This window comes from Cupressus sempervirens, chromosome 1, assembly GCF_028749045.1.
Source record: "Cupressus sempervirens isolate cs-2001-9-10 chromosome 1, ASM2874904v1, whole genome shotgun sequence".
Lineage (NCBI taxonomy): Eukaryota > Viridiplantae > Streptophyta > Pinopsida > Cupressales > Cupressaceae > Cupressus > Cupressus sempervirens.
In genome coordinates this window covers 206,582,810-206,601,404 of record NC_143118.1, presented here as the reverse complement: position 1 = coordinate 206,601,404, position 18,595 = coordinate 206,582,810, and the positions used below count along the sequence as shown (strand labels likewise).

At 33.9% G+C, this 18,595-nt stretch overlaps 1 pseudogene; it reads right to left on the bottom strand.

The window, feature by feature from the left end:
- Positions 1 to 9,870: 9,870 nt before the first annotated feature.
- LOC149576859 (linoleate 9S-lipoxygenase-like) lies at positions 9,871 to 13,475 on the bottom strand (annotated as a pseudogene).
- Between the last annotated feature and the right edge of the window lie 5,120 nt (positions 13,476 to 18,595).

Below are 18,595 nucleotides of genomic sequence, written 5' to 3'. Positions count from 1 at the left end.
CTTACTAATTCGCTCCTTCACTCGATTACAATCCGCTAATATATATCACTTGCTGCAGACTCAGACTCCTACGAACAAACGAAGATATCTAGTTTTGCTTAATCGCTTATATTTCCCTATATATTATATTGATAGGTCCTACGAACAATGAAGATATTTGCAAGTATTGCTCTATAAATAGCTGGCCAAGGAGGATAACATTACGATTCCGTGGTTGGCATGTTAACGTGTTTCACAACATCCTCACACTCGTTGTTGTTGACGACAATAATTGGTGGGCTCTATAATCAACGTGGTTTTAGGGTCAAATATTGTCTTCACATTCAAATTTTTTTATCATTTCTTGTCTCTGATCTCGTTCTTTTAAAAGTGTTTATAGATCCCGCTCTCCGAAATCTTCAAAACACATTTACGTCATCAACGTGGTTTTAGTGTCTAATGTCTTCCAATGGTATGCAAGCTTTTTTTAAAAAATTATTCCCTCTCTCATTATTATTATTATTTTAAATATTCATAAAATCGTTTGACAGAATTTTCAAAATTCATTTTACTTTGGCTAGAAAGTTATCACGTGTTCAACATTAGAAATGTATGTCATAATGGTTTGGTCATTTGATGTGAAATAAAAAAATATAGTTGAATTTCTTGTAAACAAACATTGGAAAACTTTTCCAATCAATTATCTTTTCTTGATAATAACGTGACAAACCATCGGCACTAAGGTTTTAAACTAGCTATATATACCTCTATATATATTACGCCGAGAGTAATCGTTCTCGAGGCACCTATTTTTATTTAATCCCAAAGTTATTTTAATCGAAGTTGGGATTAATGAAAATAAAAATAGGCGCCTCGAGAACGATTACTCTCGGCATAATATATATAGAGGTAGATATAGCTAGTGGCAGTCGCGGCGCAATAGGAAAAATATTTACTTTTTATTTTTTATTTTGATAAGGTTACTATAAAATTGTTAATTAATTTTTAATTAGAGTTGTATGAAGTTAGTATAAAATTATGCTTCAAAATATTTTTAAAAATTTAATATAAGGAGTTTAATATAGATTAAAAATATATTTTTTATTTTTGGGATATTGTAATGTAAAATGTTATAGTCATACATAGATATATGGTTAGGGACAAAGTTACCATTATAGTTAATGTTAACCTTAGGGATAGAATTAGGGTTAGGGTTAGCATTAGAGTTAGGGTTGGAGTTAGGGTTAGGGTTTGAGCTATGGTTAAGGTAAGGGATAGAGTTATGGTTATGGTTATTGTTAGAGTTATGGTTATGGTTTAGATTAGAGCTATGTTTATGGTTAAGGTTAGGGTTAATGTTATGGTCATGGTTAAGGTTAGGGTTAGAGTTATGGTTATGGTTATGATTAGGGTTAGTGTTAGGGTTATAGTAAGGCTAACGTTAGAGTTATGCTCATGGTTAAGGCTAGCGTTAGAGTTATGCTCATAGTTAGGGTTAGGGATAGGATTAGAATCCAATTATGGTAGAGTTAGAATTAGGGTTAGAGTTAGGTGTAGAGTTATGTTTATGGTTAAGGTTAGGGTTAGAGTAATGCTCATGGTTAAGGTTAGGGTTACGGTTAAGGTTTGAGTCAAATATTATTTTAAATTTAATATAAGGAGTTTAATTTAGATAAAAATATATATTTTATTTTTGGGATATTGTAATGTAAAATGTTATAGTCATACGGAGATATATGGTTAGGGACAAAGTTAGGGTAAGGGTTTGAGCTAGGGTTAAGGTTAGGGTTAGGGTTAGACTCTAATTATGGTAGAGTTAGATTTATGGTTAGAGTTAGGGTTAGGATTAGGGTTATAGATAGGATTAGAATTAGAGTTAAGATTAGGATTAGAGTTAGGGTTAGGATTAGGGTTATAGATAGGGTTAGGGTTAGGGTTAGGGTCTAGGTTAGGGTTAGGGCTAGGGTCAGGTTTAGGGTTAGAGTATGAGTTAGGGTTAGAGTTTGAGTTAGGGTTAGGGTTATAGTTTGAGTTAGGGGTAGACAGAGCATTATAATTTGGGTTAGGATTAGGGTTAGGTTTAGGGTTTGAGTTTGAGTTATGGTTAGAGTTAGGGTTAGAGCTAGAGCTAGAGTTAGAGTTAGGGTTAGAATTAGGGTTAGTTTTAGGGTTTGAGTTACCAATAGAGTTAATTTTACAGTTGGGTTAATGTTAGAGTTAGGGTTAGGGTTAGAGTTTTGAGTCAAGGTTAGGGTTAGAGTTAGGGTTAGGGTTAAAATTAAAATCCAATTATGGTAGAGTTAGATTTACAGTTAGAGTTATGGGTAGGGGTAGGGTTACGCTTACAGTTAGGGTTAGAGTTAGATTTAGGGTTAGGGTTAGGGTTAGGGTTAGGTTTATATTTAGAGTTAGGGTTATATATAGAGAGAGTTATATCAATGTTAAGGTTAGGGTAAGGGGATTGAGTAAGGGTTAAGGTTAGAGTTAGGGTTAGGGTTAGGGTTTCAGTCAGGATTAAAGTTAGGGTTAGGGTTAGGGTTTCAGTCAGGATTAAAGTTAGGGTTAGGGTTAGAGTCTAATTATGGTAGAGTTAGATTTACAGAAAGAGTTAGAGTTAGGGGTAGGGTTAGGGTTAGGGTTAGGGTTAGAGATAGGGGTATACAAAGGGTTAGGCTTAGGCTTAGGGTTAGGGTTAGGGTCAAGGTTAGGGTTAGGTTTAGGGTTAGAATATGAGTTACGGTTAGAGTTTGAGGTATAGTTAGGGCTATAGTTTGAGTTAGGGGTAGACAGAGTATTAGAATCCTAGCTACGATTAGGGTTAGGTTTTGGGTTACGGTTATGGTTACGGTTAAGGTTAGAGTTAGGTTTAGGGTTATAGTTATAGTTAGGGTTAAAGTTCAATTATGGTAGAGTTAGATTCAGGGTTACAGTTAGTGGTAGGGATAGGGTTACAATTATAGTTAGGGTTAGGGTTAGGGTTAGAGTTAGAGGAAGGGTTATATTTAGAAGTTTTCTTATGGTCACAGTTATAGTTAGGAGTGGAGTAAGGGTTGGGATTTTAGATTATATTTATTATTATATAAGGTGCCCTATATAATAATATGTATATTCCCACGCTCATGGATAAGGTTAGGGAAAGAAGTAGGACTGTGGTTATTAGTGTTACATTTAGAATTTCATTTAGGAGGGCATTGTGTGCTATTTTTTCCCCCCATTCAACCCATCACTGATGTCTGATCTAAGAGACCTTAAATGGGATAGGTTCTTTGCAGAGGGTTAACATCGCTAAAGTTGGCGGCTAACATTTTGTGTTGGCTCAGTTTCTTCATTGACCACGCTGGATCATTTTTTCTTGGTCGGGTTGATTCATGCTGCGAGATTTGATAACTCTTATTTCTTCGCGAGCTATCTTCCCATCTTCCCAAAAGTGCAAGATGTTGCCATGCATTCCCATTCTAACGTTTCTTTATATGCTAGTGTCTTTGAAACACTCTAAAGCCTAGAATTGCACAAGATGCTGCCATGCATCTCCATTCTGATGCATCGTCATGCTACATTGTTTCTTCAATTCTCTGAAGCCCAAAATTGCATCATGCTACCACGCATTGCCTTTCCAACATTTCCTCACACCACAATGCTTTCATGAGTCTTTAAGACCCAAAATTGTGCCACATGGAGGGGGTTCACACCTTTTGTGCTATCTACTTCATTTGTTGGGAGGAATCTCTTCACTACATCTTAGTCATCCATTGGAAATAAAGCCAATCTTGATCATCGAATGTGACTTAATCCTTCATTGGGAGGAGTTTTCTCGTTGCATCTCAGTCATCCTTTTTGAGGGGGGAATCGACATCGACGGTTGCGACTTAATCCTTCATTGGTGAGGATTCACGATGCATCTATGCCGTCTATTTCGAGAGGAAGACCTTCATCGATGACCATCATTCATTTTTGGGGAAACCAAATCCCCCTTTGGGATCAACCTTGCATTTTTTGTGGGAGGTTAAGACATCATGTTATCTCTTTTCATAGTTTTTTGCCAGCGACATGAATGTCTTTCCTCTTCTTTCCCTGAGTCTCCATTCTAGCGCCTCTTTAAGCTGCATTGTTTCTGCAATGCTCTAAAGCCCAAAATTGCATCATGCTACTACATGTCACCTTTATGACATTTCCTCACTCTGTAGTGCTTTCGCAAGGCTCCAAGACCCAGAATTGTGCCATGTAGCGAGGGTCCCCACCTTTCGTGCTATGGTTGAAATTTAGATTTTAGGGTTATGGTTAGAATCAAGGTCAATTCTAGAGTTTATAGAATATTTAGAGTTAAGATTAGGGATTAAATATACATGAGGGTTAGCATTGGGTTGTATGATAATTACAGTTAGGATTATAGTTAGATATATCATTTAGATTAGGTTTTAGTCAGGGTTTAATTAGACTTAAGATTAGGGTGAGGATCAAGGTGAAATCTATATTAGGGTTCATATCATGGTAGGATTGAAACTAATGTTAGGGTTAACATTGAAATTATGATTAGGGGTAAGGTGAAGATTTATTTTTGGTCATGATTGCGGTTTGTGCTAGGATTAGGGTCTAAGCTATGATTAATTTTATGATTGTACCTTTAGGGTTAGGGTTTTGTTTAAGTTTATGATTATGGTTACAACTATGGTTTATGGTTCAAGTTTAAAGTTGGGAATGTGATTAGGATCAGGGATTAGTAAATTTTTTAAGAGTTCAGTTATAGGTTTACACCATGGTTAGGACCTTGGGACTGGATTTAGAGTTTAATATCATGGTTATCCATATAGGTAGGTTTAGGATTTTGATCAATATTTTGGAGTTTTTGTTTACATTATGGTTAAGGGTTAGATTTTAGAGTTAGGACTATAACCAATATTAGTGTGTAGGTTTTTGGTTTAGATTATGGTTTGGACTGAGATTTTCGTTATATCAATAGGGATATGTTTTAGTGCTATAATTATAGTTTAATGTTGGATTATAGTTATATTGTACATCATTGTTGGGGCTAGGGCTAAGGTAGGGGTTGTTGTTAGGGTTAACTAAGGATGACAATTAGGATGGTTTATCTTTTCAAGTAGAAAAAAAAACTCATATTGATTCAAAAACAAAGAAATTATACTTCGAAAATATTTTTCTATGTCATAATAGATTCAGTTATTTTAATTATTGTATTAGTTAATTAGTTGTTTGATGTTTCAAAGTAAACATGGGTTATTTTATTTAAATTTAAATAATATTATTGTTTTGAATTGAATTTAGCTTAATTGTTAATGATCATATTTATATTTCTAATATTAACTCCAATTTGATCAAAGACCAAATATATTTTTGGTATTTTTGTAAACGAACTTGCTTAACACTTCCCTATTTTAAAGTTAATAAAATATCATTTCTATTGTCTTAGATTTGAGAGTAAGTATATTAAATAAGTAATAATAAATGAACATTATGATTAATATATTTCTAAAATAGAAATATATTACTTAAAAACTTGTTTACTTTAAATGAATAAAGTACTCATTTACTTGTAAATTTTAAAAATAGAAATTAATCTACATATATATAAAATATTTATTCTTTTTCCTATTTGCATACAAATTAATTAAAATCTAAACTTTAAACTACATAAATATTTTTAAAATATATATCCATCAATAAATAGTTTAGAATAGAGTAAAATCTAAAAATTAGACACATATAGAATCTTTTTAATTTCTATATACATGTTTTTCTAATTTATTTCTACAAACATGCAACTGATATTTCTATTATCCATTTTTTTCCATTCTAAAAAAATCTAGATGTAAATAGAATTTTTTTAGATGCATGCAATCTTTCTAATTTTTTCTACATACATATATTAACATTTCTATTTTATATTTTGTTTTTACATTATGGTTATTTCAATCAAAATATGTAGATGTAAATAGAATTCTTTTCAAAAAAATTTATTTAAATTTAAATAACATTATTGTTTTGAACCGAATTTAGCTTAATTGTTAATGATCATATTTATATTTCTAATATTAACTCCAATTTGATCAAAGACCAAATATATTTTTGGTATTTTTGTAAACGAACTTGCTTAACACTTCCCTATTTCAAACTTAATAAAATATCATTTCTATTGTCTTAGATTTGAGAGTAAGTATATTAAATAAGTAATAATAAATGAACATTATGATTAATATATTTCTAAAATAAAAATATATTACTTAAAAACTTGTTTACTTTAAATGAATAAAGTACTCATTTACTTGTAAATTTTAAAAATAGAAATTAATCTACATATATATAAAATATTTATTCTTTTTCCTATTTGCATACAAATTAATTAAAATCTAAACTTTAAACTACATAAATATTTTTAAAATATATATCCATCAATAATTAGTTTAGAATAAAGTAAAATCTAAGAATTAGACACATATAGAATCTTTTTAATTTCTAGATACACGTTTTTCTAATTTATTTCTACAAACATGCAACTGATATTTCTATTATCCAATTTTTTTCCATTCTAAAAAAATCTAGATGTAAATAGAATTTTTTTAGATGGATGCAATCCTTCTAATTTTTTCTACATACATATATTAACATTTCTATTTTATATTTTGTTTTTACATTAAAAATAGAAATTAATCTACATATATATAAAATATTTATTCTTTTTCCTATTTGCATACAAATTAATTAAAATCTAAAATTTAAACTACATAAATATTTTTAAAATATATATCCATCAATAATTAGTTTAGAATAAAGTAAAATCTAAAAATTAGACGCATATAGAATCTTTTTAATTTCTAGATACATGTTTTTCTAATTTATTTCTACAAACATGCAACTGATATTTCTATTATCCATTTTTTTCCATTCTAAAAAAATCTAGATGTAAATAGAATTTTTTTAGATGCATGCAATCTTTCTAATTTTTTCTACATACATATATTAACATTTCTATTTTATATTTTGTTTTTACATTATGGTTATTTCAATCAAAATATCTAGATGTAAATAGAATTCTTTTCAATAAATCTAGATGTATATAGAATTCTTTTAATTTTCTACATACATAAAATCTTTCTAATTTTTTTCTACATACATAAAAGAATAATTTCTATTTTCTATTTAAAAAAAAGAGCTATCATAAAGATTGATAAAAAAATTGATTGCATATGCATTCTTTAGTTTGTGCACTAAATGCACAAAATAAATTGTATAGATTAAAAGTTTCCGTGCTGGGCACGGGAATATACAATAGAAATATCAGTTACCAAGAATAGTCGGCCACAAGCAATCAAATCTTAAACTCTGCAAAATTTCTTGCAAGCAATCTTTGTTCTGTCTTCGGCTGAAAAGGAAAAAAAGAATTTCAGATCTGAGATTGTTTAGATTGCCCTATTCGATTCAAAAAGCCATGGAAGTCACCGCAATTACATCTCCAAGAGGCCTAATGTGCCTTGATTCAGTACCCACATGCTTATCTCCACGAAAAACTCTGCACAGGTCCTCCAGTGGCCTCAATTTCGGTCATATGAACAGAATTCTAAATCTAAATGAAATTAATTAAAATTGAAATATAAGTCAAATTAGAATATTATAACTAATTTTGAATTTCAATTTACTTCTACATCTAAATCTAAATGAAAATGTAAATAAAAAATAGAAATCTCACCTGCAAAAATGTTACTCCAAAACTTCAATTTACTCCTATTCAAAAACTCCAATCTAATCCTACAATAACCTCCACCTCTTTCTTCCTGCAAAAACATAAAATGAAAATGAAATGAGGAGCCTTGGTTTTATAACTTCTGAGAGGCTCCTCATATCCCCCAACAGACGTCTCTTCACATTCCACGAATTTGTTTCAAATTCCCCCACTCCCCGCAAAAAAAAAGCATGAATGTGCATGCAAAATTATATTTAACAAAAAAAAAACCATATTGAAAATATTTCGCCCCTATTTTTTCGGGCCCTATTTTTTCAGGTCCTACTTTTTCGGGCCCTACTTTTTCGAGCCTATTATTTCGGCCTCCATTTGGCTTCCTATTATTTCGGCCAGCTACTATTTCGGGAATTCTTTTTTAATATTTAATTTGGAAGTTTGTAAATGCTCCCAATTCTTTTTTGTTTACAGGAATCTTGGCATATTCCCGTGTTGGGCATTTGTGCTGCCATTGTATAGAATGCCTCTCGGCGTAATAACTAATGCTGCTATACATAGAAAGGACGAACAGCTATCCAAGCTACCCATAAATACTACTGCTATTTTTGGGTCAAAAATAACATTGTCCAATTAACAATAATTAACAGAACAAATATTGAATTTGTTAAGATGGCAGGATCATGCTCTGATACCACTATAATATCCCTCTTCCCAATCTTTTAAATATTTACCACTTTATTTCGTAAACAATCAATGATTTCTCTCCTTTGTGTTTGTATTCATTTATATATTTCATTGTAAGAGGGGATGTGTCTATTCAAATTAGTTTTGTTATATTTATCATTTATTTATATTTATACTTTAATATTAAAATATTATTATATATGTGAATCATATCATATACAATTTATTTCTCTATTAAATATTACAATTATAAGGTAATATCATATTATATGATAATGATTTGTATATAATTTATTTATATTTTTATATAAGACTATTTCTTATTTCGATGTTGCATTTGATATTATGACATATTAAATTTATGATCCTATATAATATTTATATGTACAATTATCATATATTATTATTAATAGATAATATAGTATTATTATTTCATTCAATATTACTATATTGATATGAGTAACGTATTATTATTATGACAAAATATATTATTTTATATTATAATTCTTTAATTTCTCTATCATGATTAGGAGACATGACATAAGGCTTGTTATGGTCTACGAAAATGTTCTAAACAATGAAATGTATACTAAATGTCTTGATAAGAACCTTAGGATCAAAATAATGAATATGTTGCATTTTTTATCTTGTGTCAAAATATATTTTTCTTTGTTTAATTGATTCATTAAAGTTTTAAATCATCACTTTTATTAAACAACTTGAAGGTACAATTTAATGCATGTAAAATGTATGCTCAAAATTTATAATAATATTTTATTTCTATCTCCCTTGATTCGCTGAACTTCCTTGAATCTTCTCTAAATTTTAGCATTCATTTTATACTAGCTTTTTACACCATAATATTTGAAAAATGACAGATTTTATTCCAGTTTTCAGATTTTATTCCAGTTTTCATTCTCCCCCTTCAAGAAAGATATTTTTTTGATCAATTCATACATTCACGATCCCATAAAAGGTGCCAAGTATTCCTACAAATATTCAACCATGGGAATAAATGACATATCAATAAAACACATGGATTCCATTTGTTTACAATTTAATGATTCTTCTAATAGATAGATTAAGATAAATACTTCATTCGAAAATACATGGAATAATTTCTCTTAAAGCAATTTAAGAAGCATCTAATTAAAGCATAATTGTTTTTTATGAAGGTAATATATTACATTTTCGACCTTATTTTAATAAAAAAATTTCTTTGTTTAATTGATTCGTAGAAGTTATAAATCTTCACTTTTATTAAACATTAAATTGAAGAGAAGAACCACATTTCTTATGGGAAGAACATAAATTAATAAATCTTTATTGGTACATTGAAGAACGGCTAGAAGGTACAATTTAATGTGTGTAAAATCTCTGCTCAAAATTCAAAACAAAAGAAAACAATGGTGCTCAATTGTCATGTGTGACGGATGATAATTTTGAGTTGCAGCCGTATTGTGAATGGAAGTGCTTCGAGTGAAGGTTTGGAATTTCTTGTCTGTGCGAAGATGCCATTAAATAGATATGCTATTGGGCACGCCACGGCCTGTGAGACCACCTGATTTTGATAGATCAGTAGTGTTGGGGTATAGCAGTGTGTAAGGGACTTTTGCAGGTCCGGTCCTGTTCTTGTAAACATGACACTTGTTATTCCTGTCAATTATAATATTCTCAATCTTTGTCATGTTCTCTGAAAATTTTGTAAATCTCTCTTGAATACGGAGATCATCTACTCTATCCATGGTGGAGCCCTGCAACTGTCCCACATACAACTCATTTTTCGCATGCTTTGACAAAATTTTCAGAACAACCATCACAAGGGTTGCTTGCGTGGGAGCGGAGACGGTCTTGAGGAAGAATTCCTCTGGATCCTTAACAAGTTCATCATACTCAGGTGTTCCCTTTTCTGGAATCAAGCGTCTACTCATGGTAGGTAGATTGGGCATGTATCCCCCGTACGAGTACTGCCCAAAGTTGACTGCAGCATGGTGAGCAGATCCAGTCCAGATTATAGTCGTCACTATTTGAACTGCTTCAACCAAAGAATCCATCTTGTACCATCTGCTTGGATCGTCCCTGAGTTCTCCGTGGCCGACATTTACTATCTCATCCCACCAAGCCTGCAATTCCTTGTTATTTCTAATGGAGGCATCATCCTTGTAGTAGAGGGACAGGTAGTCTGAAACCCACTGTTTCACGGCAAACCATATTTCTATACAAGGTCAACAGCATATGGGTAGTCCTTGATCACAAGCTTCAAACCATTCGGTGCCTTTGAATCACGGACTGCCATTCCCCTGCACAGTACATTGTGAAGTAACGGGTCAAATTTTCGGTATCTCTGTTAACTGGATTGGGAAAATGAAATGGATGTAAAAGGACAGTAATCAGCTTTTTAGCAACATTTCACCATATTACGAATAAATGTTATGAACCAGCATAGGTAATGCAGCAGTCGAGCTATTAAATAAGTTACCTTTTGAGCAGATCGGTCTCTAATCCTTGTTCATTGAATTTCCACTGCTTGTAGGCTTTAGATGACAATTCTATACAATATCTGCTAGGCGTGAAGCCTTGTTCAATAATACCTGACGCATTTATCAAACTCTGACGGGCAGCTTGATTGATGTCCATGGTATCCACGTAATGAGGTATTAACAATTTGTATACTGGGTGCATTTTGCTTAGTTGTCTGTGGGTTGCTATAATGAAAGGCTCCGTGATACAATGTGTTGTTAACTTGCGGACAATTGGAGAGCAAAACGTGTTTATCTTTAAGAAGTTTTTAGGCAACTTATAATCTTTGATCGATTTTGCCAGAATATAGTTTAAGTGGTTGTTGGTATATTACGGTGGTAAAATGGTAATGTGCATACTGCATAGTGAAAATACAGGTCGGAAAATGGTACTTACCAATGACTGACGAGCTGATGGTAACCTGCATCATTGACTTTAGCATGCGCTTTGGCCAGCTGCCACAGCGCTCCTTCTTCTGTCCCATGTTCCCCTGGTGTGAAAACCTTTCTTACGGCCGCCTGATCATCAATTGGTGGCAAACACAACACAATGGCCACTGGCTTCAGAATCCCTCCTTTGGTGAGGAAGTAAAGCGTGCGGCTTGCATATGTCTTGGCATATTTCGACATCTTGTTTATACGCTCCACTTAAGGCATATAAACATCATAGTAGTCCACAATAAATAACCTTTTAGAAGCAGTGGCCTGCATTTTCCACATTAATTTTACATTAGATTTCAATAACAGTTAGATTAAGGAAGAGGGAGCTTTTGAAGAAAATAAAGACCAGATCCACCGAAAGGCCCTCAAGGTTCATTTCTATGTGCTGCGCGGCGATGGCGCTCTTATTTGGACCGTATATCCTTTCATCCAAGCTACTCGTGGGAGGAAATGTCTATTTCAATTTTAAAGCGGCCATTGTTTATGTTATTGAAGAGACAAGAGAAGAAGAGTTATAAATGTGAAGATTTTGGGGAGTTACAGAAAGTGGGTCAAGGTTACCTCTAGGCAGTTGATCACCAATGGATTCAACCCTGCAAGTGTCTGGCGTGCAAATTCCTCGTCGCTTCTCCAAGCGCACTCATCCGCTGTGGTGTGCAAAAGATTGGTTCAATTGTTGTTTAACCTTTGATCGATTAATGAAGCAATGCCAATATATTTATACTTTGGACAATTTGCGGGCGAGTGAAATTAATGAGCGGAATGTCATCCTCGATGCTGTCGAGGAGTCCCTGCACAAAATGCAGTGGGCTACTATCCTGACGGAGAGTCCTGAGAGAATTGTGGGCAGTTTTGAGACCTCGTTTGTAGAGGTCGCTTACGTCATCAAAGGAGTCGAATCCGTGATCGAAGAGATTAGTGAGAGTGGGAACGATGAGGTCAGCAACTGCGTCTATGAGGTGAGCTCCAAAGTCAGAAAAGTCAGAATAAGGAAACCTTTCGTCCGGGGGAATGAAGATCAAGCTTGTGCGAGTCTCGAATTCGGGGGCTGCAACAGATTCAATAAGAAAACATGTGTCAAGATTACAGGCTCACAGTTACATAATGACTAGTGAGTATACATGTATATAGACACATGCCTATTTGAATGCACGGACGATCAGTTCGGCATCTCCTGGGATATGGGAGCTCCTGCGATCCACCCAGCACTTCCCTCCGCAGCTCTGCATCCTTCTCTGGCTCCCCAATCAAATCCATCTCCCTCAACTTTCTCAGCCCCGCTGGGGTTTCCTCCGGAACAAAGCTCTGATGATAAACACACATTTACATTCACCTTCATGTTAGCGCTTCTACTATTTGGTCAAATCCTGAATAATTTAAAACCTTGCAATTGCTATATATATGTGTTAGCGATAAGGAAAAACTGACCTTATTGGCGAAGAAAACACGGTCATTCGGGTTGACGGAAGAAAGGGTTATCCACGAGTTGCATTGGAAACGAACATTGCAGTCGCCAGGGACAGATATGGTGAGTGATTTCAGAAAGAACTCTTGGGCGTGCATGTTTTTTATGATAAATGCGCCCGAGAACCGGAGTGCCAAGTTCCATTTCAACGTCCACCGCGCAGCTTATCTCTTGTGAGATGGGTCCGTCCCATGGGCTCCACTTCAAGTGACAAGGCTGCCCCATCGTTTTGCCCAATCTCGTTTCTACACAAGATAACATGCATCGCATCGTATTAATTAAATTGGGATGAATATACCATTCGTCAAATTTAATTCAACATACAAATACAAATTTATGTTTGTAAACGTCTTCTAATCGCCATTTCTTTACCATTACCATCAGTTAAGCAAACACAATTCTATGTGTATACTAATTATAATATTAGAAATGCACTTCCCATGAGAAAGCAGCTTAAAGCTTATATTATTATTATTATTATGCATAGATTATTACCGGGGTCCACTTGGTCGGTGCTCACAAGCTGAAGAGAGATTTTCTTCCCCATCAATTCGGATGCCTCGTCAGGCAGCGTTGCGGCATAGTCCGTCAAGTGGAGGAGAGCCACTTTCTGCAGCACCACTTCGCCATTCATCTCATAGTCGGGTGAACTCATTCCATTGCTGCCCACTGTTGTAGCTGTTGTAATTGAACCCATCTTACTAATTCGCTCCTTCACTCGATTACAATCCGCTAATATATATCACTTGCTGCAGACTCAGACTCCTACGAACAAACGAAGATATCTGGTTTTGCTTAATCGCTTATATTTCCCTATATATTATATTGATAGCTCCTACGAACAATGAAGATATTTGCAAGTACTGCTCTATAAATAGCTGGCCAAGGAGGATAACATTACAATTCCGTGGTTGGCATGTTAACGTGTTTCACAACATCCTCACACTCGTTGTTGTTGACGACAATAATTGGTGGGCTCTATAATCAACGTGGTTTTAGGGTCAAATATTGTCTTCACATTCAAATTTTTTTATCATTTCTTGTCTCTGATCTCGTTCTTTTAAAAGTGTTTATAGATCGTGCTCTCCGGAATCTTCAAAACACATTTACGTCATCAACGTGGTTTTAGTGTCTAATGTCTTCCAATGGTATGCAAGCTTTTTAAAAAAAAATTATTCTCTCTCTCATTATTATTATTATTTTAAATATTCATAAAATCGTTTGACGGAATTTTCAAAATTCATTTTACTTTGGCTAGAAAGATATCACGTGTTCAACATTAGAAATGTATGTCATAATGGTTTGGTCATTTGATGTGAAATAAAAAAATATAGTTGAATTTCTTGTAAACAAACATTGGAAAACTTTTCCAATCAATTATCTTGTCTTGATAATAACGTGACAAACCATCGGCACTAAGGTTTTAAACTAGCTATATATACCTCTATATATATTACGCCGAGAGTAATCGTTCTCGAGGCACCTATTTTTATTTAATCCCAAAGTTATTTTAATCGAAGTTGGAATTAATGAAAATAAAAATAGGCGCCTCGAGAACGATTACTCTCGGCGTAATATATATAGAGGTATATATAGCTAGTGGCAGTCGCGGCGCAATAGGAAAAATATTTACTTTTTATTTTTTATTTTGATAAGGTTACTATAAAATTGTTAATTAATTTTTAATTAGAGTTGTATGAAGTTAGTATAAAATTATGCTTCAAAATATTTTTAAAAATTTAATATAAGGAGTTTAATATAGATTAAAAATATATTTTTTTATTTTTGGGATATTGTAATGTAAAATGTTATAGTCATACATAGATATATGGTTAGGGACAAAGTTACCATTATAGTTAATGTTAACCTTAGGGATAGAATTAGGGTTAGGGTTAGCATTAGAGTTAGGGTTTGAGTTAGGGTTAGGGTTTGAGCTATGGTTAAGGTAAGGGATAGAGTTATGGTTATGGTTATTGTTAGAGTTATGGTTATGGTTTAGATTAGAGTTATGTTTATGGTTAAGGTTAGGGTTAATGTTATGGTCATGGTTAAGGTTAGGGTTAGAGTTATGGTTATGGTTATGATTAGGGTTAGTGTTAGGGTTATAGTAAGGCTAACATTAGAGTTATGCTCATGGTTAAGGCTAGGGTTAGAGTTATGCTTATAGTTAGGGTTAGGGATAGGATTAGAATCCAATTATGGTAGAGTTAGAATTAGGGTTCGAGTTAGGTGTAGAGTTATGTTTATGGTTAAGGTTAGGGTTAGCGTAATGCTCATGGTTAAGGTTAGGGTTACGGTTAAGGTTTGAGTCAAATATTATTTTAAATTTAATATAAGGAGTTTAATTTAGATAAAAATATATATTTTATTTTTGGGATATTGTAATGTAAAATGTTATAGTCATACGGAGATATATGGTTAGGGACAAAGTTAGGGTAAGGGTTTGAGCTAGGGTTAAGGTTAGGGTTAGGGTTAGATTCTAATTATGGTAGAGTTAGATTTATGGTGAGAGTTAGGGTTAGGATTAGGGTTATAGATAGGATTAGAATTAGAGTTAAGATTAGGATTAGAGTTAGGGTTAGGATTAGGGTTATAGATAGGGTTAGGGTTAGGGTTAGGGTCTAGGTTAGGGTTAGGGCTAGGGTCAGGTTTAGGGTTAGAGTATGAGTTAGGGTTAGAGTTTGAGTTAGGGTTAGGGTTATAGTTTGAGTTAGGGGTAGACAGAGCATTATAATTTGGGTTAGGATTAGGGTTAGGTTTAGGGTTTGAGTTTGAGTTATGGTTAGAGTTAGGGTTAGAGCTAGAGCTAGAGTTAGAGTTAGGGTTAGAATTAGGGTTAGTTTTAGGGTTTGAGTTACCAATAGAGTTAATTTTACAGTTGGGTTAATGTTAGAGTTAGGGTTAGGGTTAGAGTTTTGAGTCAAGGTTAGGGTTAGAGTTAGGGTTAGGGTTAAAATTAAAATTCAATTATGGTAGAGTTAGATTTACAATTAGAGTTATGGGTAGGGGTAGGGTTACGCTTACAGTTAGGGTTAGATTTAGATTTAGGGTTAGGGTTAGGGTTAGGGTTAGGTTTATATTTAGAGTTAGGGTTATATATAGAGAGAGTTATATCGATGTTAACGTTAGGGTAAGGGGATTGAGTCAGGGTTAAGGTTAGAGTTAGGGTTAGGGTTAGGGTTTCGGTCAGGATTAAAGTTAGGGTTAGGGTTAGAGTCTAATTATGGTAGAGTTAGATTTACAGAAAGAGTTTGATTTAGGGTTAGAGTTAGGGGTAGGGTTAGGGTTAGGGTTAGGGTTAGAGATAGGGGTAGACAAAGGGTTAGGCTTAGGGTTAGGGTTAGGGTTAAGGTCAAGGTTAGGGTTAGGTTTAGGGTTAGAATATGAGTTACGGTTAGAGTTTGAGGTATAGTTAGGGCTATAGTTTGAGTTAGGGGTAGACAGAGTATTAGAATCCTAGCTACGATTAGGGTTAGGTTTTGGGTTACGGTTATAGTTACGGTTAAGGTTAGAGTTAGGTTTAGGGTTATAGTTATAGTTAGGGTTAAAGTCCAATTATGGTAGAGTTAGATTCAGGGTTACAGTTAGTGGTAGGGATAGGGTTACAATTATAGTTAGGGTTAGAGTTAGAGGAAGGGTTATATTTAGAAGTTTTCTTATGGTCACAGTTATAGTTAGGAGGGGAGTAAGGGTTGGGATTTTAGATTATATTTATTATTATATAAGGTTCCCTATATAATAATATGTATATTCCCATGCTCATGGATAAGGTTAGGGAAAGAAGTAGGATTGTGGTTATTAGTGTTACATTTAGAATTTCATTTAGGAGGGCATTGTGTGCTATTTTTTCCCCCTATTCAACCCATCACTGATGTCTGATCTGAGAGACCTTAAATGGGATAGGTTCTTTGCAGAGGGTTAACATCGCTAAAGTTGGCGGCTAACATTTTGTGTTGGCTCAGTTTCTTCATTGACCACGCTGGATCATTTTTTCTTGGTCGGGTTGATTCATGCTGCGAGATTCGATAACTCTTATTTCTTTGCGAGCTATCTTCCCATCTTCCCAAAAGTGCAAGATGTTGCCATGCATTCCCATTCTAACGTTTCTTTATATGCTAGTGTCTTTGAAACACTCTAAAGCCTAGAATTGCACAAGATGTTGCCATGCATCTCCATTCTGATGCATCGTCATGCTACATTGTTTCTTCAATTCTCTGAAGCCCAAAATTGCATCATGCTTCCACGCATTGCCTTTCCAACATTTCCTCACTCCACAATGCTTTCATGAGTCTTTAAGACCCAAAATTGTGCCACATGGAGGGGGTTCACATCTTTTGTGCTATCTGCTTCGTTTGTTGGGAGGAATCTCTTCACTACATCTTAGTCATCCATTGGAAATAAAGCCAATCTTGATCGAGGAATGTGACTTAATCCTTCATTGGGAGGAGTTTCCTCGTTGCATCTCAGTCATCCTTTTTGAGGGGGGAATCTACATCGACGGTTGCGACTTAATCCTTCATTGGTGAGGATTCACGATGCATCTATGCCGTCTATTTCGAGAGGAAGACCTTCATCGATGACCATCATTCATTTTTGGGGAAACCAAATTCCCCCTTGGGATCAACCTTGCATTTTTTGTGGGAGGTTAAGACATCATGTTATCTCTTTTCATAGTTTTTTGCCAGCGACATGAATGTCTTTCCTCTTCTTTCCATGAGTCTCCATTCTAGCGCCTCCTTAAGCTGCATTGTTTCTGCAATGCTCTAAAGCCCAAAATTGCATCATGCTACTACATGTCACCTTTATGACATTTCCTCACTCTGTAGTGCTTTCGCAAGGCTCCAAGACCCAGAATTGTGCCATGTAGCGGGGGTCCCCACCTTTCGTGCTATGGTTACAATTTAGATTTTAGGGTTATGGTTAGAATCAAGGTCAATTCTAGAGTTTATAGAATATTTAGAGTTAAGATTAGGGATTAAATATACATGAGGGTTAGCATTGGGTTGTATGATAATTACAGTTAGGATTATAGTTAGATATATCATTTAGATTAGGTTTTAGTCAGGGTTTAATTAGACTTAAGATTAGGGTGAGGATCAAGGTGAAATCTATATTAGGGTTCATATCATGGTAGGATTGAAACTAATGTTAGGGTTAACATTGAAATTATGATTAGGGGTAAGGTGAAGATTTATATTTGGTCATGATTGCGGTTTGTGCTAGGATTAGGGTCTAAGCTATGATTAATTTTATGATTGTACCTTTAGGGTTAGGGTTTTGTTTAAGTTTATGATTATGGTTACAACTATGGTTTATGGTTCAAGTTTAAAGTTGGGAATTTGATTAGGATCAGGGATTAGTAAAATTTTTAAGAGTTCGGTTATAGGTTTACACCATGGTTAGGACCTTGGGACTGGATTTAGAGTTTAATATCATGGTTATCCATATAGGTAGGTTTAGGATTTCGATCAATATTTTGGAGTTTTTTTTTACATTATGGTTAAGGGTTAGATTTTAGAGTTAGGACTATAACCAATATTAGTGTGTAGGTTTTTGGTTTAGATTATGGTTTGGACTGAGATTTTCGTTATATCAATAGGGATATGTTTTAGTGCTATAATTATAGTTTAATGTTGGATTATAGTTATATTGTACATCATTGTTGGGGCTAGGGCTAAGGTAGGGGTTGTTGTTAGGGTTAACTAAGGATGACAATTAGGATGGTTTATCTTTTCAAGTAGAAAAAAAAACTCATATTGATTCAAAAACAAAGAAATTATACTTCGAAAATATTTTTCTATGTCATAATAGATTCAT